The sequence below is a fragment of the Equus asinus genome, chromosome 4 (assembly GCF_041296235.1).
Source record: "Equus asinus isolate D_3611 breed Donkey chromosome 4, EquAss-T2T_v2, whole genome shotgun sequence".
In the NCBI taxonomy this organism is placed as follows: Eukaryota; Metazoa; Chordata; class Mammalia; order Perissodactyla; family Equidae; genus Equus; species Equus asinus.
This window is the reverse complement of record NC_091793.1, coordinates 13,980,036-14,003,867: the sequence shown is the minus strand read 5'-3', so window position 1 is coordinate 14,003,867 and position 23,832 is coordinate 13,980,036. Positions and strand designations below refer to the sequence as shown.

The window sequence follows — 23,832 nt, the reverse complement described above, 5'->3', positions numbered from 1 at the left end:
TGAGGGCCTACAATGGAGAAATGAAAGTCTCTTCAACAAATGGTGCTGGGAAAACTGGACAGCCACATGGAAAAGAATGAAAATCGACCATTCTTTTACACTATTCACAAAAATAAACTCAAGATGGATCAAAGACTTAAAGATAAGACCTGAAACCATAAGGCTTCTAGAAGAAAACATAGGCAGTGCACTCTTTGACATCAGTATTAAAAGGATCTTTTCAGATACCATGTCTTCTCAGACAAAGGAAACAATAGAAAGAATAAACAAATGGGACTTCATTAGACTAAAGAGCTTCTACAAGGCAAAGGAAAACAGGATTAAAACAAAGAAACAACCCACCAATCGGGAAAAAATATTTGAAAATCATGTATCTGACAAAGGGTTAATCTCCATAATACATAAAGAGCTCACACAACTCAACAACAAAAAGTCAAACAACCTGATCAAAAAATGGGCAGGGGACATGAACAGAAATTTTTCCAAAGAAGATTTACAGATGGCCAATAGGCACATGAAAAGATGTTCATCATCACTGATCATCAGGGAAATGCAAATCAAAACTACACTAAGATATCACCTTACACCCATTAGAATGGCAAAAATAACCAAAACAAAAAAGTAACCAATGTTGGAGAGGTTGTGGAGAAAAAGGAAACCTCATACACTGCTGGTGGGAGTGCAAACTGGTGCAGCCACTATGGAAAACAGTATGGAGATTTCTCAAAAAATTAAAAATAGAACTACCATACGACCCAGCTATCCCACTACTGGGTATCTACCCAAAGAACCTGAAATCAGCAATTCCAAGAGTCCCATGCACCCCTATGTTCACTGCAGCATTATTTACAATAGCCAAGATGTGGAAGCAACCTAAGTGCCCATCAACAGATGATTGGCTAAAGAAGATATGGTATATTTATACAATGGAATACTATTCAGCCACATAAAAGAATAAAATCATCCCATTCACAACAACATGGATGGACCTTGAGGGAATTATGTTAAGTGAAATAAGCCAGATAGAGAAGGACAATCTCTGTATGACTCCACTCATATGAGGAAGTTAAACATGTGGACAACGAGAACAGATTAGTGGCTACCAGGGGAAAGGCGGGTTGGGGGTGGGCACAAAGGGTGAAGGGTTGCACCTACAACACGACTGACAAATAATAATGTACAACTGAAATTTCACAAGGTTGGAAACTATCATAATCTAGATAAAAAATATGAAGAAAAATAGTGACTGATGATACCAATTTAATACATGGAGCGAGAGATGAATCATTCCTATGACTGTGGTCACAAAATTGAAAACAAAATCCACACTGTGATTTAATATACTCTGCATATCGTGAAAAATAATTGTTGTGCAATAACGAACTGTTCTGTAACCTCCAGTTAAATTAACAAAGGCTTGGGGGCAGCTGCAGACTAGGAGAAGAGTCAATTAATGTCTCTTCATGGAATAGAAGGAACCATAATGACAAGTCATTAGAGAAACAGCGTAATCATTAAGAGCGCATTTGGTTAACATAAAGGCCACCACTAATAGAAACAAGGACATGATTACTTCTAAATGATGGTGGAAGAAAAAGCAAGTGAAACTCCGTGCCGGTGTGTAGAGTAAAGAAATGAATCATGGGGGCTGGCCCCATGGCCGAGTGGTTAAGTTCCTGTGCTCCACTGTGGTGACCCAGGGTTTCATGGGTGTGGATCCTGGGTGCTGACATGGCACCACTCAGGCCATGCTGAGGTGGCGTCCCACATGCCACAACTAGAAGGACCTGCAACTAAGATATACAACTATGTGCAGGGGGGATTTGGGGAGAAAAAAGCAGAAAGAAAAAAAAATGAATCATGAAAGGAGCAGAACTAGAAACCAGCATGGAACGTACTTTTTGTGAGAGAAATTCGGCATCAGTGGTGACAATAAATGTAAACAGGTTAGTCTCCTCTGCTAAAAGGCAAAGATTATAAAATTGGTTTTTACAATAATCAAATATGTGTTGCCTTCTAAGGGCATTTCTACAAAGAAACAATAAGGTTGAAAGCAACAAATAGATAAAGATTCACCAGGCAAATGGAAAGGAAATCAGTGGGTAAGATATATAACATTGGAACAAGCTGATGTCATAGATTGGTCATGTAAGAGGCACATGTGATCATTGACACATATTGATATATTACATCTCAAACTAATGCAAGTGTCCCAGAAACCTTTGTGCACGGATTAGCATAAGTTTCTATGAGGCAAACCCAATTACAAATAAACAAATGATCAGAAACACAATTTTTAGTTGGAAACTTAACTCTTAAATCTAGGGTAAGGTCAAGTAAATAATGACAATAAAAAGATCCAGGGCATAAATGATTTGAATAATAAAATTACCAAGATTGAATTTTCAGTCACATATTGAACATAATAACGTACAAACAGACTGCTTCTAATTGTCTATCACTTATGAAACCATTACGAAAATACCCATAATCCAAGTCGTGAATTAAATCTCACCAAGAGAAGGACTGCACCAGCCTTCTTTTCCAGTCATGATACAATATATTAAAACTATTCCAAAAAATAGTAACAATGGCCCCAGCAACCGGTACCTTCTTATAATTTGTTGGTTAAAGGATGAAATGAAGCATGCAGCCATGCCCATGGGAGGTCACGTGTGGGGTCTGAGGTCAGTCTGGGGGGGTCCCATCCTGGGTAGAGCGGCGAGCAGCCTAATTCTGTGGGGCTCAGAGCAAGTCACTCGGCTCCTCTGCCTCAGTTTCCACATCTGTAAAATGGAGAGAACATGATTCCCTGCTTCCTGGGGCCACTGTGAGGGCGCAAGGAGTTAGAACAATGACACCCTCAGAGCAGGGCCAGCACAGACTGGAGGATAAAGTTAGTTATTGTCAAATCTCACTGAGAATGTGACGAGAAAAGCGCAGTGTTTTTGCAAATAAAGCAAAAGATGGACTCATGGGTCTGTGCATGTCTTTAAATAACTTTATTTTTAAATCAGAAAGAATGAAAATAACCCAAACTATGGGAAAAGCCACCCTCAAAAAGAGAGGAGAAAGAAATCAGTAAAGATAAAAAAAGGAATATAAATGAATTTTAAAAAGAAAGACACGGCATTGGTCATTGCATCTCTGGCAAAACTATAAAAATGCTTTTTTTAACCTCTGTCATGTCTATATGTTTTTCTTAAGTTAGAAAATAAATCTGAAAGGAAGAAGGGACTATCAGCATGTACTGGGGCCTGGAATTTTTCAAGGGTGCATGCATTGCTAGTGCATTGATCACTAAACTGGAAATTTTGATTAAATGTATGATTTTCTGGGGAAAAAATAACTAAAAGAATAGAAAAATGTTAATATTCTTGAGTAAAAGTTCCAGATGGAGGTGGTTTAACAGGCATCTTTTGAAACATTTCCTGCACAGGTGTCTTGTCCCCGACTCCTGGAAAATTGTCCGATTCATTTTAGGAACTAGTGAAACTGTGATGCCGGAAGTGTCCCGAAAGATAGACAAGGACAGAAGGGAGTCATTTCGTTCCACAAAGACGTGTGAGGCTGCGATATGGGCCAGACACCGGATTCATTCAGTAAAGCACTCTTGAGGCCTTCATGTGTGTGGCATTGTTTGGGGGCTGCGAACACACCTTGGGGGGATCCCTGGCCCATGGAATGTTTTCCGTGACCATGGTCACATGAGGAATATCACGGTACCTACATAAAATAAGTACGTGCTGAATTCTGCAGTCCTTTAAAAGAACAAAAAAAGGCCACCACACAGCAGATTTATATAAGAATTGAAAATAGATTCTAATATTTCAGAATCAGGTGGAATGACAAATCGTCTCAGGAGATCAAATTAAAAATGTGTCCTAATTCAGTGGATGCTGCAAAAGGCACCAGGCACACACTGCATCTCTCCCTCCTAAAAACATCAAAGCAGCAGTGACAGCAGACCCCCAGGTCACCCGGAGGGTAAGCTGGGCCCTCCTGAAGCCTCAGGTCCATCAGAAACCAAGCTGACCCTGCACTTCAGGCCGGCCCAGCCGTGTCCGCACGGGGGCCAGGGCAGGCCTGCAGTGGCCCACGTGACTGGTTACATTTTGGAAGTTCTGGCAAATTCAGTCACATAAATATTTGATCTCGGAAAATAGAAGGATTATCACTTACAGACCAAGTGAACAGGTGCTTCCAAAAACTCTGGAGAATCCACTGAAATGCCCTGAAAACTAGCTAGTTCATTACATCGGACCAAGGATGCAACTAGAAAGCTTCTCTGTATTCAGTGTTAAGGTTTCGTAGATACAAACAAGCTATGGTCTAGACCAGAGATCGCTAACTGTGACCTGCCCACCAAATCCGGCCCCTGCCTATTTTTGTCAATAAAGTTTTATTGGAACACAGCCGTGCTCATTCACTTACATATCGCCTAGGGATGCATGTGTGCTGTAGTGGCAGGGGAGTCGTTGCAAGAGACCTTATGACCTGCAAAGCCGAAAATACACACCACCTAGACTAGATTAAAAAGGTCATCAACCCCACCCGCCAGAGACGGCATTACCAGCAGTCACGGGAACAGAGTGGTCACGGGGAGGTGAAAACCGGGGTTTACAGGCAGCCTTTAGGCGGAGACTTGCCTGCTGTTCACAGAGGAGAGGCTGCGGACAAAGCAGGTTACACTCTTACTTCCAGGAAAATATCTTTAGAAAGTGCAATGGTTTAATTAACATAAATAAGTAAAATAAAAGTGAAGAAGAGAAAAGGGAGAGCTCTGTTAATAACAGCAGAAAACATATAAAACAACTCAAAATGACTTCAGTAAGAAATAGTTGGTACCTATACAAAGAAAATGGCAAAGCCTTACCATTCGGAACACTTAAAAAGACTTAAATAAATGAGTAGAAAGAGGTCATAGACTTCTGTAACCTGAGGGAATGGCTAAATGTTGTGAGGTTGTCTTTTTTTTCAAATTTAATTTTTAGATTTAATGTAATTTCAATCGAATTGCCACTGAATTTTTTCTGAACGTTACAGAATGATGTCACATTTATCTCGGAGTGTGAGTCAGTCCCCGTGTGTAGGAAGGCTTTGGGACAGAGACACTGGTGTCCACGTCCCTCTGGGTGTGGACGCGGTGTGAGAGGGAAGTGGGCAAGCTGCTCAGCCCCGTGTGTGAGGCCGCCCCCTGGCCTGGGTCTGCCTTCTGCCCGTCGCCCACCTCGTGAGTTCATATGAGGATGGTGTTTGCAAATTAAAACCTGAGAAAATGTTGGCTCTTCTTCCTGTTGTTTTCTGAGCCACTGGACAGGCCTCATGGGCCCGAGTGGAACCCGGGTGTTGACGAGAATGGAGTACAGGCCGCAGCAAGCCGTACGTCCCATGGGGAAGGGATGGGTCCCCAGCGGCAGATGTTGGGAAACTGGCTTCATATTTGCAGGAGAATTCAAGTTGGATCCTTACCTCATACCACAGTCCAGAGTAAATTCCCTAGGGATTCTAGACTAAAGTGTGACAGTGAAACTCGGGGATGGCTAAGAGAAGGTCCCGGGGACACTGGCGTTCAGGCTGAGGAGGGGGCTGCAGCCTGAGAAATCATACATGATCGTGGCTGACACTCCCCGACCCTCACTGTACCCCAGGCTGCACAAGTCAACCTGTTTCGGCTGACAACCACCATGAGCCACAGGCTATTATTTCAGCTTTATGGATGGGGAAACTGAGCCACAGAGAAGCTAAGGAATGTTCCACAGGTCACCCAGTGACCGCGAGGCCCACGCTGGGGCCCCCACTGTGGAGGGGCAGCCCTGGCTTACCTTATTATCCCAGGTTCTTGAGAGTCAAACACACCTTCAGGAAAACAGAGAGGCAGATCTCAAGGTGGGGCATGGAGGGAACGCGCCCAGCGGGAGCCGGTTCCGACCCTGTGATGGAGCAACAGCACCAGATGAAGATGCTACAGCCCAGGGGTGGAGAATTCCTAAAACGTGAAATGAGAGCAGCCAAGGGAGGTTCGGGGAGACAGTCGCCGTCGGGAACCACAGCTGAAACCCCAACACGGTGCTGCCCACTGGGGCTCACTTGTGGTCTCACTTCATTGCATTTTGAGGCCTCTGGAAGGAATGTGAGCTTGCCAGTCTTTCCAGAAAGTGGCTAGGCAATATGCCTCCAGAGAATCAGAAATACATGCTCAAGCCCCCTTTGGTAACAGTCTGGAAGTTGCTCAAAAACTTAAACGTGGAACTCCCCTCTGAGCCTGCACTTCCCCTCCTGGTGGAATCCTGGGTATAGACGCAAGAGAAATGAAAGCGTCTGTCTACTCAAAACCTCACACACGTGTTCAGAGCAGCGTGTGCATAACAGCCTAAAAGTAGAAACAGCCAGGATGTCCGTCTGCTGATGAGTGAAAACCCAAGCTGGACCAGCTGCTACAAACTTGCAATGGAATATTATTCAGCCAAGAAAAGGAATGAAGCTCTAGCAGAGGCTACGACATGGATGATCCTTGAAAGCATCTTTCTACGTGGTGGAAGCCTGACACAAAGGCCACATGTTGTGTGATTCCATGTATGTGAGATGTTCAGAATTGGCAAATCCATAGAGATGGAACATAGAGTAGTGGCTGCCAGGGGCTGGGGGAAGTTACAGGGAGTGATGGGTCTGAGGCTTCTTTTTGGGGAGATGAAAATGCTCTAAATTGACTGTGGTGATGGTTGCATAACTCTGTGAATAGACTAAAAACCAGTGAGCTGACACTATAAAGGGGCGAACTGTGTGGTCTGTGCGCTGTATCTCGCCGAAGCTGTTAGAAACAGACAGACGTGGACACGTTTGAGCCACAAAGGGTTTGTCCAAGAGTTCCCTGCCTGGTCTCAGAACTCCGCTGACCAACAGGGCCTGGCGGGGCCACCTCACCTTCTGCCGACATCCCTCGTTGTGAGGACACTGCTCAGAGGCCCAGGCCCAGCTGTGCAGAGCTCACCTCCCCGCCCCCGAGTGGCTATTTGTCCTTGAAAGTGGACACGGGAAGCAGACCAGGGTGGGGTCTGGATGCTGGTTTGTGAGCACGCCGGCCGGCCCTCGTGGCTATGGATGCCGAGGTGTCAGCGAGAGCGTTTCTGATGCCACCTTAGAAGAGCCGCCGCCCGCCGCTCTGTCATCTCCAGGTGCCCTTGACAGCATCACCTGTGACCTTGGGACGGCCAGTCTGCTGCGAGCCGCGGCCAGCCGAAGCTGTTGTCCTCTGATGCCGGCTGGGGTCTAGTTGTCGGGTGGACAGTGGGAGCTGCACCGCATCAGTGCGGGTGAGGGCCGGGACTTCAAAGGCCTGCGCTGCCTCGGGAGCTGCAGGACAAAGAGGACAGGGATCCGAGGCCGCAGGGCCCGTGCTTCCCTTGTCAGTACTCCCTTCTGAAAAGCCGCCTGGCAAGCCGGGCCGTTCCAAAGGCAGATGAGGCTGTAGGGGGTGAATGCCAGCCCTTCTGTGGAGAGCTGGAGGTCACCTGGGCAGCTTCGAGGCAGTGAGGGCAGCTTCGAGTCTGCCCCTGAGGTCCTGGGCGGGCTGAACTGGACTAAGGATGGAGCATGAGGGGACCGGGGCTGATCTCAGCCTGGGGGCCACGTCCAGCACAGATGCTTTCCTGGAGGAGCTGAGAGGCACCAGGATGCTGCAGGGGTCCCGGCCTCCCCGGACGGAGGGGAGCTCAGCTTCTTCCCCAATCCTGGACTCAGTGGGCTGAGTCTAGGGCCCCACCTGCCCCCACCTGCAGGGTAGACTGCCCAGGAGCACCCTGCACACTCCAGGGGAGGCCACTACTGCCGTGGTCCGAGACCACACAGGGCTCCCAGCACATCTGAGCCCAGAGTCAGGACGACCCTCCAAAGACCCTCCAGGGATGGGGGTGGGAGTTCTCCAACAGGTACACACACCTCCACATCCACCCACATGCACACATAAACACCCCACGTGCACATGCACACGTCGTCACATTCGCCCATGTGTACACCCCCCTTGTGTACACCCCCCTTGTGTACACACGTGCTCATGTTACACTAACCTTCCTTTTCAGCCTCTGGAGGCTGTTGTCAGTTTCATGGGAGCCTTCTGTCCCTGGGCACTTAGCCGGGCCCTAGCATCTCTGAGGTCTTTGTAACTCTCTTTTAAAATAGAGTCCTCACTCACCACAGAAAAGCTGGTAAAGGCCCGAGGCAAGCAGCCCCATGGGACCATCGAGTCCACATGGTCCAGATCATCACACTCATGGCCACCTGATGACCACCCTTTGCCATTTGAGGGCAGGGTTGCCATCCCAGGGGCAGCCTGGCACAGCACCTGACCTGCCCCACTCAGAATTCAAGGCTCAGGTGCAATGTCGCCTCAGTGGCTGGAATTCTTTGTCACCACCTCCTCCTTCTGCCAGGGGCTTATGACCCCAGCAGCCTTTGTATTAGGCCCGGATCCTAGTGTTGGTGACCTTGAACCAGGGGCTCTGATAATGCTGGGTCCCCTCCCCCAGGAGGAAACAACGTGGCTTATCCGTGAGAGTGGCAGCTCGATAGAAATAGCAGAGCATAACCTACTCTGCTCCAGCACCTCTGAGGATCCTTCAAGGACCCAGCCTGGTCCAGAAAAGAAAGCTAGCCTGTTTCACTAACCAGTACGTATATATTCTAACAGCCATCAACTTGCATAAAATAATGAAACTCCAGGCTGGTTCTCTTGGTAAAAACTGAGGGAGGCGCACACCCCTCCCTGCCATGGCCCTGGCCCTGCCACCTCACCCCCTCCCCGAGCTCTCTGCCTCATGGCACAGAAGGGCTGCACAATTAATGCTGGCTCACATTCACCTGATGCCCTGGTTAGAGCAATCTGCTGCCTTCCCCCAGGACACACGCATCCAGGTGCTGCGCCCTGGTGAGCCGGCTGAGCGGCAGGCGTCACAATTGCTGAGACAGGTGAGATGTCTGCAGCACCCCAGTTGCATCCAGAGGGGATAACCCATCTCCCAGTTCTCTGCTCAGGTTCCTGATTAATAAAGAAACCCATGAAGACAGATCTGGGGGGAGGGGCTTGTGGCTCTGTCCTTTGCCCCAGATCTATCCTAAGTGTGCGTGCTTTCATCTGCTCCGTCTCGTTCTCCTCTTGTCCTGTCCCCTCCCCGTGCGCAGTCTCTGCCTGCTCCAGGGCGTGCTCGCCAGCCCCCTTCCCTATTCCCCCGCGAGGTTCAATTACTTTGTGATGTATGGCAGCCATCTTGCGCCTGCGGCGAGCAGAGCTGACTCAGCGGACGCGCTGGCTCTGCGGGACCTGCCTCCAGCCCATCCTTGCACCAGCCGAGTCTGTTTTGCAAGTGGGAGTCCGACTAGCGCCCAGACATGCTGATCCTTTAAAATTCTCCGAGCTCCCTTGTGGTCTGGGTTGTTGACTGCCCTCCCACGTTCTCTTTGGTCCTTAATCAGCACAGAGAGAAGTTCCTCCTACGGCCCATCTCCTCCAACCCTGGAGAAGGGAACGGCTTCAGGTGTTTCTTAACAAAGGACCAGACAGTGGCTTGGTGGGCTAGAAAGCCTGGTGGGAGGAGACCCCACCTGTCCGATGCTGAGCAGGGCAAAGAGGACGTGGTCACTCGAGCCCGTGCAAATGATGCTGCAGTGAGGACGCAGGAGCGTGGGCCCTGGGGCCAGACCTGGCTCCTCTCCCTTGGCTGTGTGGTCCCCACCCTGTGCGCTCTGGATAACAGGACACAGCCCTGCCCATCCTTTCTCTCTGCTTGTTAGGAGGGTTGGTGACTTCAAGCTGCTTAGTAAGCAAAAGGGGATGTTCTGCGGCCCCAGGGCGGGGGCAGAGCTGCCCTTGGGCCAGCAGGGCCCTTGGTGCCCTGCTCCTGGCTTCCCCTGAAGATGGGCCCTGCTGCCTCCCCCCCAAGCTCTTCTTAGAGTGTGGTGGCCTGGCGCTTTAATGATTGGCTCCGTGAAGCTCCAGTGGGACAGATTCCTCAGAGAGTGGACTGGCCCACGTGTGTCACCTGTCCGCATGACAGGTCTGGAGGCCAGGAGTCCGAAGTCAAGGCGTGAGCAGGGCTGTGCTCCCTCTGAAGGCTCCAGGGGAGGGTCCCTCCTCGTCTCGTGCAGCTCTGGTGCCTCAACTGCTCCTTGGCTTGTAGTCGCACCTCTCTGATCTCCGCCTCCATTGTCTCGTGGTCTCCTCTGTATGTCTTCTCTGCGTGTCTGTGTCCAAATGTCCCTCTCCTTGTAAGGACACCAGTCATAATGGATCAAGACTCACCTACTCCAGTGTGGCCTCATCTGAACTTGATCGCATCTGCAAAAACCCTATTTCCAAACCAGGTCACATTCACAGGTACAGGCAGTGTTAGGACATCAACATGTCGTTTTGGAGAACACGGTCGAACCCACATGGGAACTGGGTAGAAAACAGTGCAGTCTCTGCCTCCCGGAGCTCACACGGTAGCGAGGGCCTAGTTCCCGCACGGCCACAGCGCTGTGAGCGGACCCCAAGGGGAGCTGGCTGCTCATGGGGCGTCCAAGGAGGTGACATCTTTGATATGATGTATGTACAGGGAGCTCCTCTCCCCTGAAAGACAAGAACCCTGCCTGGATTCCTTTTGCCCCCCTGATCAGCAAGGTGCTTGTGTGTAGACGATCAATAAGCGTTTGATGGATGAACGAATGATTCCCTGGGCACACGTGTCAGCCAACATCACCGCCTTCCTCCAGTCTCGGAAAACTTCTCACTGTGGCTTTGTGTCCCCAGGCAGTGTCTTGCTTGAATGACCACACTCAATTTTGATGAGTTTAGATGATTTTACTTACTTGCTAATTATTCTGAATCGTAGAGTTGGCATTGGCCGTAGGGGGACATCTGAATTGTACGTGCCAAGTGCGCTTCCTTCTCCAAGGCAGAATCGTCCTCGAACTTCCCCGCTGGTACGGGCAGCGGCATTGGGTCTGGCTCAGTTCCCACACTCGCCTCCTAGGTTCCTCGGCCCCTGGGAAGGGGCTGGCCCTGCAGCCCAGGGTGGCGCCATGCGACCTTAAACCCTAAGGCTCTTGGATCGGGTCGGGAGACAGAGGGGAGCCCCATGCCCTGTGTTTCAGGCCCCACTCCTTGGCGGGGAGAGGTTGTGGCTTTCCTGTTTTAGGGTGGGGTCCACCTATTTCAGTTCCCGCTGGCCGACCCAGGGGCCGAGTCGCCTCCCACACAGGAGAGGTTGGCAGAGTCCAGTGAGTGCAGCCAGGCGGGTGCCGGGAGCAGGGCGGCCTGGCGGCGTCTGGACCTGGGGGCATCCCCGAGCGAGGAGGAGCTGGTCCAGGGGCCAGAGTGGGCCTGAGTCCCGGCTGTGGTCCAGGGCCCCCCGCCCTGGCTTCCCTCAGCCCTGGGCCTTGGGCAGACACGCTCCGGACACAGTCGCTCTGCAGGGGCGCCCTCCTTGTCAGAGGGCGGCAGCTTCACTGTCTGCTCTCCAGACAACGTGAGTCTGAGTGTCTATGAAGCACTTTACAGACATACAGCTTCTACTCCATTCCCTGGAGCAGGAAGCGGGTTCTGGCTCGTCTCAGGACGATCAGCAAGGGGCTCTGTGGCTGGAGTCTGGGACTGCAGACCCTGCTCTTTGATGGAGTGGCTTGTCACCAGGAGAGCGCCTTTGTGATGTCCAGTGGCCTGTGCGGTCATTCATCCTGACCACGAGGACATAGGCCATCCATGGATGTGCATTGTGTGTTTCGGATGGATACACCTGTGTGCTGGCACTGGCAGAAATAACCTGAGCTCCCAGAATTAACTCCATTTTCCATCTCAGCAAAGGATGGTTGGTTTGGGGCAACAGTGGTGCCTGTGTTCAGATGCCCCTGTGCTGGGTGATTATGGGATTTCTGTGGACTGTGGTCCCCAGAGCGTGTCCTCGGCAGGAAGCCCCATCTGGGGGGAGCCCCAGGAGGCGCCAGGCAAGGGCCCAGCAATGGCATCAATATGGCCCATCTGCCCACAGGCCCTGGCATTGTGTCGGAGGCGCCTCTTCCTCACTGTGCCCTGGGGAGGCGAGGTTCAGGGAGGACCCCCTCAGTTACCTCTCCGCTCACCAAAGGGAGGAGTGTGCGTTGGGGGACCAGAGCCCATGCCCGGGAGCTGGAGCTACCTGGCGCCTGGGATGGGCCACTCGTTCCCACCTTGAAACTGCCCCTGGAGCTGCCCTCACCCACCCCGGATTTGGAAAGAGGAGGTGTGAGCGGCTTGCACACACGGCGGCGGGGGGGCAGGCAGGAGCCCCCTTTTGTTGCAGGCTCCTCACCTCCTGCTGTAGGGACCCTAACATGTCAGTCCTTCTCTTTTTCCACATTGGAGACACCTGCGTGCTGCTGGCTCTGTGTCAGATCTGCTCCAACGGTTTATAAACACGAACTCGGGAGACAGGCACATGTTTACACATGGGGAAACTGAGGCACACGATGGCAAAGTAACCTGAGATGTCCAGATCATAAGAGACAGAGAGCGTTGGGACCCAGGATATGAGTTCTAACCTGATGCTAAGAGACCTGGGGAAAAGGATGGTCTAGCCTTGGCCCAGGGCCCCTGGGGTGGCAGTGTGGTCCGGCCTTATTCCAGGGCAGGAGCAGGAGGGGCCGCAGTGCCTGTCATCAGGGGACTGGGAAGGCCACCTGCTCCCTAGGTCCACGCCCCTGGGTTCCGAGAAGGCCATCCTCACAGCACGGCCCATGATCATGGTGCCACCCTGCCCGGCCTCCAGGCCACCCCAGGCCAATTAGCAGCCTGACAGGTATTGGAGCCCCGACTCCTCTCTAGGCCATAGGCAGGGACCGCACTTCTGTCAGGACCCACCCTAGCACCCTGCAGAGTGGGCTTCACGGGGCTGGAGCCTGGGAAGCTGAGTCTCGGGCCGGAAGGACAGACGGGCGGGGAGTGGCCTGATGAGCAGACACCACCAGGGACACATCACAGGTGTCACTCGACCACACCTTGCCTGGCCAGACGCCGCTGTGCTGCACAGATGTTGGAACAGAGGGGGCCACGGGACGGGGGGTTTCCAGAGAAGCCCACCTGCAGGGTTGCCAGGCAGAGCAAGCCTTAGGCTACGTCTTAACGAGTAATTAAGACACAGCAGTGCGCTGCGGCCATCCAGCCGGTCTTGTGCCTTTGGTTTGGGAAGATGGTAGGGTTCGGGGTTCCTTGTGTGTGAACTGGCTGTGTAATGTCAGGAATAGTCCCAGAAAAGAGATCATGCAGGTGGCTGGACGTGGATGGTGTGCGGAGCCTTCCAGAAGCTTCTTCCCTGGGCATGTTTTTGTCTTTTCCATGGTAACAGCTTTGATCGCCCCAAGTCTGGCAGTTTCCGCATTTCTGCTGTTTATTAGGACCTTTGTTCTGGGCTTTCAGTCCGGAGCAGTGCTCCTCGCTAGAGAAACTCATCCTGACCCTAATGTCAGATGGAAACTTTTAACAAGGAAGAGGAATCGGCCCTCGCTGGGCTCACAGAGGCTGGGAGGTTTCTTTTGTGTTTCAAATGATGCTTTATAGCATCAAGTGCTGGGAAAATCCTGGTCCTCACCACTGAGAACACTGGCTTGCCTCAGTCGGGGAGTGACCCCCTGACAGCCATGCTGGGCGTGTCCACAGCTCCCTCCACTCAGGTAAGCTAGACGCAGCATTGTGTGCCAGCGCTCTCCTGCCTGTCTGAAAGGAGGCATGGGCTGAGCCAACAGTGACCTCAGGTGACAGGGGCGGTGCTGACCACTCTTCTGTTGGTTGGTTGTGTGACCAACTTGCAGGACGAGGTGACAATGGGGCCAGCTCTGACCAGCTCGGGGCCTGGGTCCAGGAGTAACAGTCGCAGAGCCCAGAGGATGCAGCCCCATGGCTCGGGGTTTCAGGCAGCCGAGCGTGGAGCTCAAGCTGCTCGGTGCAGCTGCTGCTCCAAGCCCTAGGAGCACAGCAAGCGCTCACACCGAGGCTGCGACCCCAGGATGCTCCTGGTCTCAGCAGGTTTCCTGGCCAGAGCACTGAGGTACGGCCTGGTGCAGCTTCCAGAAAGCCCCACAGAGAAGAGAATGGAGCTCCCCAGTGACAAACGCGAGTGCACTGGGGCACAGCTGTCACCTGGGACCGTCCACTTTGCCCCCCTGGGCCTCCGTCCCCATCGGCATAGTGGATTCTAAAACCACATGGTCAAACGGGGTCACGGCGATGCCACACCGAGCAGTGGTCTGTAGGCTTGGAGGGCAGAGGGGTGCTGCCCGGTTACGTGAGCGACTACATGGTGCTGTGTGGAGAGATGACCCATGGCCCTGAGGGAGCCCACGGGGATTTCGGGAGACCCCCAGTGCTGTGACGGGTCTGGCCCTAAGAAAGGTGTGAGCCGAGTGAGCAGGTGCCTGCCTGGGAGGTCAGCACCAGGGGCCAGGACCAGGGTGGGTGCAGAACCCTCAAAGGAGCTAGGGCCCAGGATGAGCTTTTCGATCAAGCTCAGCTCGCAGGCAGCGTCTCAGAGGTGCTGGTGGGACTCTCCTGGGGCAGGTGGGTGTTGAGGAGAATCCTCCTGGAGCCGATGGGGCAGGGAAACCACCAACAGGTGAGCCTTCACGAGGCAGGTGGAGGAAGTGACCGGAAGAATGCCACATGCTGACCCAGGGGCCGTGTCCTGGGCCCTCAGGTGCACAGATGAGTGGGGGAACCCCAGGGTGGACATCCTCTTAGAGGGCTATTGGCAAGGGACTCGTGGCTCAGCCCAGCTTGAAGCCAAATGGCCCTCATGGTCCTGCCAAGCCCAGAGGTCATAGGTCACTAACTCAGGTTGCCCCTGAGCAGGTGGGAGCTCCAAAGGTGAGGTGCCAGCTCGGGTCTGACTCACTTCTGGGTTGTCGTTGCTGGAGCTCAGCCGTGGGGTCCCCAAGTGAGGGGCAGCACGTGAGGTTCCGAGATGGGCCTCGACCATGAGATTCCCGAGCTGGAAACAGTTCTCATGTCTCCGGGGCAGAAGGCTCCGCTGGTTTCTGCCAAAGCTGGTGTGGCCTGTCCCTCTGGGCCCCACTGGATCCTGTAGCCATTGTTGTAACTGCCTTTCTGGGCTGCAAACTGGACTTCCAGGGCTCACTTCCCATCACAAGGCCTGGGGACAAGCTGGCAGCCACTGTCCAGATGTTGGATGGGTCATTGTCCTGTCCAAGCACAGCCTGTGTGACGTCAGGCTGCCCATCTGCTCCTGGTGGTCAGGCGGATGCTGGGGAAGCTGAGCCCAGCTCTGACATCAGAGGCCTCAGAGACTGTCTGAGCCCAAGCCTGGCTGGTCCCTCTCCACGGGCTCCGGGTCCCCTGCCCTCCCACACTCAGCCTGAGCCTCTAGGGGGGAGGAGGGAGAAATGCCAGACACAGAAGGAAGGGAGCTGGGCCCGTCTCTGTGGCTGTCCAGACACACTGGGCTGAGGGCTCCTCTCGCAGTCTGGGGTGGCTCTTTGGAGGGGAGGCCTGGCCTGAGCAGACAGACGCCTGGGGACACTCCAGCTCCGTGCTTGTTGTCCGTCTTTCTCCGTCCATCCAGGGGCAGGAAGCACATGGCTGGGGTGTGTGGAGAAAAATGGGCAGCTGAGGACTAGGGATCCTACTGGGACAGGATGGAAACCACAACTGGGCTTGGCTGGTGAGAAACCAGTTGATGCTGGTGGGTCCCCTGATGTCGGCAAAAACAGACAGACATGTGGGGACGCAGGAGAGGCTTTAGGATACAAACTGTTGAGGGCGGGGACCGAGACAGCCTATGACACTTGGAGTCTCAGAGGCTTAGAGCCTGGAGAGCAGGTCAGGGCCACCCCCAAGTCCTTGTCCCTAGCACCCTTGGGCTGCCCCCTGCACCCAGGGCCAACAGTGATCACAGCACCCTTGGCTCTGAGCCTATAAAGGGCCTCAGAATCCTTCTTAATGCCACAGCCACAACAGGCTGGAGAGGTTGGCCTGTTGGCTATCCCGGATCTTCATCCAGTCGCCCCATCTTACAGAGGACGTGAGGCTGAGTTTCAGAGGAGACCAGGCTTCACACGGTGCCACCTGGATGGCTGTGCAGGCCTGCGTTCCAGAGGGCCCCGTGCTTGGTTTCAGGCTCTGCTGTGGTGGTTCTGAAATGGTCCCTGCGTTTTCGTTCTACATTGAGCCCCATAATTTACATGTCAGCCTCCAGCAGACCCTTCAGAGATGCTGAGCATGGGCCATACCAGGCCGGGGTCCAGAACTGGCGTCGTCCTGGGGGTCTCAGGAGGCTCTGAGATGCCTCCAGGGGGCTGCACGTAGAGGTGGGTGAAGGTTGCATCCCTCTGTGTCCGAGTCGGATGGAAAATGCAAGACGTGCCCTGGGAGAGCCCTGAGACTCGGCGTGTTCATGCACATCCGGGAGAGTGAAGCCTCGCTGGGCAAGTCAGATGCAGCCTCGCCCTCTGGAAGGGAGCTGGCCCTCGCTGTCCCCAGGCTCTCTGCGATGAAGACACCCTCCTGGGACACTCTCTCCAGGAGCCGCCTCCTTCTGCAACCCCCATGCACACATAGACCTTTGGGATGATCCCCCCTGGTCCCCAGGCCCTGCTGGTACGGGGAGGCAGCATGTGCTGGGAGCAGGGCTGGCGTGATTCATCGTGGTGCAGACCCATGGGCCTGTCACAGCGTCCGTGCCAGACGCGGGGGCTGTCCCCTCTGTCTGGGGAGTAATTTAGTTTCACTACAGGTTTTCTGAATTCCTGGATTATTCAGAGCCTGATTGGTAATTGAAATATCTGTGAGCTTTGGGAAGTGCCAGAGGCCAGCGGCAGCGTTATCTGAAATCCATGGTTAACCAGTGAGTGTCAGAGACTTCCAGGAGGAAGCAGTCCCCAGCTCATGGCTGGCATGACATCATGTCAACCACAGTTGGCAGAGATCGGGACTGGCCAGACTCCCGGAGGCAGCTGGGTGCTGCGGGATTCGCTGGGAAGGCCTGGTTCCCCAGACCACTGCCCGCCCTCTGGATCCCAGGCAGTGCCCAGGCCACGCTGCCCACTTCTGCAAATACCCTTGCATCTCTCGGTATCAGCTAAGATACACACCCCACTTCTCTTGGCTCTCATGTCACCCCTGCTGGCTGGGCGTCCCCTGCCATTGTCCCTGGGATCCAACCCATCCAGTAGCTGCTCTGCCCCAGTGACCTCCGGGCACTCCATTCTGGGCCCCAGGAGCTGTGCGAATGCCCCGCTCTCATCTGTGCCTGGGGCTACGCCTGAACGTCAGGGGAGAACAAGTCTGTGAAGCCCCCAGAATTGTTGGCTGCTGTCGCTGGCTGCCTGCCGGATCCCAGCATGGAGTGTCATCCTCTCCTTCTCCTAGAGGCAAGCGTACGGGATTCCTACTTTGTCATCCAGGGTGGGGTGCCTCAAGGTCATGTAGCAGCCTGGATGGAGTCTCGGGCCCTCCAGCTTGCTCGTCCACAGGGAGGAGCAGACTCCCTGGAGTTGGGTGACCCTGATGTCAAGGCCAGCACAGTGGGCCTGTGCACACGGGACCTGGAAAGGGGCAACTGGGACGAAATGTGTACACGGGCCTCCCTGCCCTGTGGGGCGGCCCCAGCACCTGGCTATCATCCTCAAGGCCAAGACTTTCCAGCTTTGGGTCACCCCCACGGTGACCCTGCCCAGGGACGTGCCCACTTTCCAGACAGGGAGACCGAGTCCCAGGTCCTGTCCTCGCAGTGCTGGATTGGATTCTGGGCTGAGGCCATCCTGCTCTCCAATGAGGCCCACTCTGCTGAGCCTGCCCCAGGGGTCCTGAGTGCCGGCCGAGCACACGGGCTCTGTGCATAGGGGAGCCTGGAGCAATTCCTGCAGGACGTGCCCTCCATCTCCCTCCCAGAGCTCAAACCTTTCCCAGGGCAAAGAAGGTGCAGGAAGGTTCTGGAAGGGCTGCTAGTGAAGCAGACGCAGCCTCCAGGCATAGGGAATTCTGAAGTAACAAGAACACCACTACTGGGACAGCGTTTTCTCTTAGTTGTCCCAAGTGAGCCCCCTTGGCCACGCGCTGCCCACTTGGGATCAAAAGAGATGGAGGAAGAATCCAGCTGGGCCAGGGAAGTTCCGGCACGCAGCCAGTCAGCTGTTTGGTCTCGTCAAGGCTGGGCGCTGGTTTCCACTGAGGACTGGGGGAGGTGGCCGCCTGGACCCCAGGGCCACAGCCGCCTGCCCCAGCTACGGGTGACAGTCTCACCAGCCCCATCTTGGCCATCTTACAGTCCCAGGAGGGGAGAGTCAGGGCTTCTGTTTCACAGACAAGCAATCAGATCCGAGAGGGGAGTGAGGTCTCTCGGGTCACACTCCCAGGGAAGGTGGGCAGAGCTCACACCACGGCCAGGCTGCCCTCTGAAGCCCACTGCACTACCCTTCTGCCACACAGGGTCTCCCGTCGGCCCACCCCTGCATGCATGTCTGTGCGCTGAGCGAGGCTCCCGGTGCACACTCCTGTGGTTCTGCTCTGCTCAAGGGGGCGGCCGGAGGGGCCGTTTTCTGAAATGCAAGGAACAAATAAACTGCTCCTGGTATCGGGTCACTAGCCGAGGACCCAGGTGACATGGGGACTGATGCGGCAGCCTTGGGAAGGTTGCTGGAGCCACGTTGCCAGGCTGCATGGAGCTCCCGCGGGACATGAGCGCTGGGCACGAGGTGGTCCAACAGCCCACACAAACCTTCTGGCCACACTGCCGTCCTGTGGGGGCCGCACCCTCTGGGGTTGTGGTGAGGGCCATGGGGACCCTGAGCCAAGCAGGAGATGAATTGGGACGGGGACTCCTGACGCAAGGTCTCAACCCCGTGTCCTGGAGAGTGACCATCCCCCACAAGTTTTGGAAACGAGAGATTCCGGTGTCCCTGGAAAGAGCGGGTCCTCCTCCAGCTCCCAAGAACCATCTGGGCATTTCTGAGGATCTGCTGGCTCACGGCTGTTGGAAGGTCCGCATTGAAGTTGGCCATGGCCCCCCGCCGGGTGGATTGCATGGTTGCATGGTAATCAGCAACTGATAAGGGAGTCAAGAACTGTGAAGATCTAATCCAGTGTGAGGCCTTCTGGGTGGGACCGAAGTGTGCTGGGGGCCCAGGCCTGCGTCAGGACACCCCACCCCTCTCTGCATGGGGCTGGTGTCCTTCTCTCCCCCAGGGGTCCCCAGGGCCCTGGATGGGAGATGGAATCGATACCTGTTCTGGTCCCAGTACATTCCAGATGAACCTAGAGCCAAATGTTAGAAGTGTTAAAAATTACAGCTGTAAGAAATTACAACGTGCATAGCAGTGTGCATTGCTTTAAGCCCCAGTGCGAATCCACATGAGAAATGATCACTGCTTACTCCATGAAAGTGAAAACTTTAGTATACCTGGTATAATATAAACAAAAGCAGATGGAGAAGCTGGAAGATAAGCCTGCAGTGAGTGTGCTGAGGGCATGCTCCTCGGCGTACCTGGAGGCACAGGTGCACATATTCCCGCTCAGGTGGAAGAACAGACAACCAGATGCACCGGCACAGACAGGAGCCACTTACGAATGGCCGGAAGACACACCTGGAAAACTGCTCTCGTTCTCTAGTCATTGAAAAGAGCAAAGATGGAGCCACAACAAAACACTGTGTTTCTCCTGTCAAATTAACGAAGTTTTGAAATTGCTTTAGTCCAACCGGCTGACTGTGAGGACAGCACCTGCTGGGGTGCAGAAGGCAATTAGACCGCAATGGGTCCATGTGAGTCCGTTCGACGAGCCCTGGGGCTCTCATGAACTCGTCTGTGCTGCAGGAGTTTCTTGTCAACACAGAGAGCTCTGCTGGTGTGCTCCTGCGGCAGTTCATGCTGGACCCCAGCGCTTGTTGATACATATGCGCTGTTAAAAGTGGAAGGAGAGGGGCCGGCCTGGTGGTGTAGTGGTTAAGTTTGCACGCTCTGCTTTGGCAGCCCAGGATTCACAGGTTCAGATCCTCGGGGTGGACCTACACACTGCTCATCAAGCCACACTGTGGCAGCATCCCACATATAAAATAGAGGAAGATGGGCACAGATGTTAGTTCAGGTCCAATCTTCCTCAGCAAAAAGAGGAGGATTGGAGGTAGATGTTAGCTCAGGGCTAATCTTCCTCAAAAAAAATTATAATTAAAAAAAGATGAAAGGAGATACACTATGTTCCAAATGTTTACCTTTAGATATGGAAATGTGGGTGGATTTTTGTTGTCTTTTATCTTATACTCCTAAATTTCCCCTTTTATCTACGAATAAGAGTCTATGCAAGTTGCTAAGTAGAAAAGAGTAGAATCACCCTTTGGGGGCCAATGAGTGACTGTGCAGGATGGTGGGGGAGGGGAAGCTCACACGAGGCGTGGGCAGCTCGGAGGCAGACCTGGGGCGAATGGCCTGCGGGATCTGGGGAGGTGAGCTCTGCCGCCACTCCCAGCATCCTGGGTTGAGTGTGGAGTATGTGCTCAAGCTCGTGGAGGCTAGGGGTGGAGGGTGCAGACAGCCATGGGCGAAGATGAGGCGGCTGGTTGGATGTGAAGAAAGCCAAGAGCAGATGGGCCCCTGAAGTGGAGTGAATGTTGGCCTCCAAAACAATACGTCCACCTGGAACCTGTGAATGTCCCTTATCTGGAAACAGGGTCTTTCTTCCCAGATGTAACTAAGTGAAGGATCTCGAGATGAGATCATCCTGGGTCTGGCTGGGCCCTAAATCCAGTGACGAGAGATAAGAGAGAGGAGAGGGAGATTCCAGGCAGAGAGAGGAAGGCCGCGTGACAGGGAGGCGGAGACTCGAGTGATGCAGCCACCGACCAAGGAGCCCCAGGGAAGGCCTGCGGTTCCAGAAGCTGGGGGGAGGCGTGGAGTCGATTTTCCAGAAGGAGCCAACCCTGCCAACACCTTCATCTCGTTCTTCTGGGCTGTGCGAGGATAAACTAATGCTGTTTGCAGCCCCCCTTCTGTGGTCCTTTGTGACGACCGCCCCATGGGACTCTCATGGCATGGCTGGGTAGGGGTGCCTCACCTCCTTTCTGGGGGACCTGATGCGCACGTGTGTAGGTGTGGCCTACGGTCTGGACCCTGAGTGCCTGGGGGCCCTGACTCACATTGTCCCTGCAGGGCCTGGCTTGGTGACCAGCCACCCCCACCGAGGAGCAAGGACACAGGGCGCCGGGTGGAGAGCAGTGCCCTGGAGGCTGTGGCCCCACCACACTGGAGAGTTGGATGAGCTCAGGGTGGGCTTCTCAGAGGAGGCGCCACAACCAGACCAAGAGGCGGAGGTTTCAGAGGGAGGAGAGGGGTGGCAGGCAGCCCCCTCTTTAAGGGGAGGCTGAGCACAGGGGCTCTTGGAAGCTGGGAAGGGACATGGACCAGCAGCAGGAGCATAGGGAGCCGAGAATCTCCTAAGCTGGGGAGGACGGTGTCGGCCCGGAGGGTGGAGGCCAGCGGGGCGGGAAAGGGGGGTGATCTTCAGCGTGGATCATGGGGTGGAGGGGGTGTGTTATTTTAAGACCTGCCTCATTGTTCCTTTCTACAAAGTGCAGAGACACAGTTGCTAAAGAACCATGACGCAGGAGCGGCCCCAGAACAGCCTTAGGGACCAGAGTGAATGTTGATGATTAAAACGATAGGTTTTCTTGCAAGCAGATGCCGCCAGATAGCAAGTGTACCTGGTTTAATTCTTAAGTTTCTGAAGCTCTCAGACACCCCCTGCCATCTTGTCTGTTCACATTCTCAAGGAACCGCCTTCGGAAAGATCCCGCACAGGCGGGCCCCGCAGGCTCCGTGTTGGGGCCCCCAGGGTCCCTGCCATGTGAGCCCCAGGGCGAGGTCACGCTGATGAACTGCCCAGGGAAGTCGATGACCTTCCTCATCCTTTTCACACCCTCCTCCGCTGTCCAGGACCGCAGTAGGGGGACACAGATGTGCTGTCCTGGAGGAGGCTGCACTGGCCCCAGCCCTGCTTCCTCAGGTCCAGTGGGAGGCAGTCCTGCCAAAAGGGTGGACACCCGACCATCTGGAGCCTCGGTGCAGTCTGTCCCGTCCCTCCTCAGGCACAGGGCACTGATGGACCCCAGCCTGCCCTTGGGGCTGGACAGAGCTGCCCTGAGCCTCCCTGGGCTCTGTGCCCACTGGGCACCCTTGGGTGACGTCCTTGGCTCCCGTTCTGGCTCTGCTCCACCTGCTGGGTGGGCCTGGGCCACAGCCCCTAATTCCAGGTAATCTGCCCCCACTGGTGTGTTCAAGGCCCCTGCTGTGCTCCGGGCTCAGCAGAGAGCTCAGGATGAGAGGGTGTGGTCCAGCGGGGGCCTCAGGGAGACCTGGGGTTCTCAAAGGCTGCTCTTGGAACTCTGTGCCTGCCATGTTCCAGGGGCCACCAGCCTCGGGGAGGGGAGGCCAAGCCGTGTCCCCATCCAGTAGGGCAGCTCTTCTTCCTGGCTCCGGGCATCTGAGAGCTGCAGGTGGAGAGCAGCGTCCCTGCAGGGGAGTTGGATACACCCGGTAGGGCCTTGCTGGGAGCTGGGGGTGAGAAGTGCAGCCAGCCTCCCCTGGGAGAGACCTCATGTGACGTGACAGCAGCTCGCTGGATCCAGCAGGTGCCCAAACTCTCCTGAGCCAGCCACTGGAGGACTGGAGGAAGGAAGACCAGGGAAGGGCTGAACAATCTCGCACAGTGCAGGGCCCCCCAGACAGCTGGCTCCATGACAGCTGCTGGACCAACGAGCAGGGCAGGGCAGCTCCAGGTGGTGCCATGAGGGTGGGCTCATCCTCAGAGGGGACCTGGGGTGAAATCTGGGATCCAGGGAGAGGGTCTCGTGAGCGAGGACAGCAGCACACAGCCTGGTACGGCCGAGGAATTGAGAGAAGGCCGAGCAGCCACAGTGCTGGGTGCGGTCAGCGTGGGGGGCAGGGGCCTGGGACGTGGGTGGGGTCCAATGGGAGTGTGGTGGGAGCCACAGGCAGGTGGGACAGGGCAGGGGCACTCAGGCAGAATGGGATGGAGATGGGGACCACCCGGGAGCTGGGAGCAGCGGCTGCAGGGAGAGGCACAAGGTGAGGAGACTGAGCTGGGATTTCTGGGGGCCTCCGGGCCACCCGCCAAGGACAGGCCCCCCAGCCCATCTGTGTCCCTCCAAGGCTGTGCTGTGTCCGGTTTCTGCTGCATGTGTGCGGGAAGGCCCCATGATGCCCTCCTCCACCGGCACAGCTGGCCCAAGAAGAGAGACTGCGCGGAGTGGGGCAGCCCCTGAGCCCCTGACCTGGGCCCCCAGCATCCCTGCCTCGGACTAGGGCCACCCTGAGGGATGAGGGAGCTGCGGCCCAGCAGGGATATGGACAGAGGCCACTGGACATGAGGTCCCACAGGGTGAGGCTGTGGTCTGTGGGAACCACATCTTGGCGTTTCTGTCTCTGTCAGTTTAAAGGTGATATTTGGCCCGTCATTTCTCACTCCATGGCCATGAGCTGGCCCGCTCTGTGGTGTTTCCTGGGATGCTGGGTGCGGGTGCTGGAGGCCTCAGCAAAGGAGGACGTGTACGCCCCCCGTGCTCTGCAGCCTCCCAGGGATGCCGTGGGTGTTCGGCACACACACTTCCATCACTCCTCTCTGTGCAATTATGCGGCACTTGCTGTATGTGAAGAAACATTTGGGAACAGGAGGGTGGGACCCAGACCCAAGCCCCTGGCCAGTCCAGGGGACACTTGGCTCGTACCCACGGCTGCCAGTGTTTGGGGTGTGTACCCTCTGGTCACGCCCAAGAGGGTTCCCACCCAGGACACAGAGGGAGGGCAGGT

General features: G+C 54.8%; 1 protein-coding gene across 3 annotated transcripts in view; it reads left to right on the top strand.

Moving 5' to 3' along the window:
- Positions 1-23,832, top strand: part of TAFA5 (TAFA chemokine like family member 5) — a 346,235-nt gene that overhangs the window by 224,600 nt on the left and 97,803 nt on the right. The window lies entirely within an intron of this gene.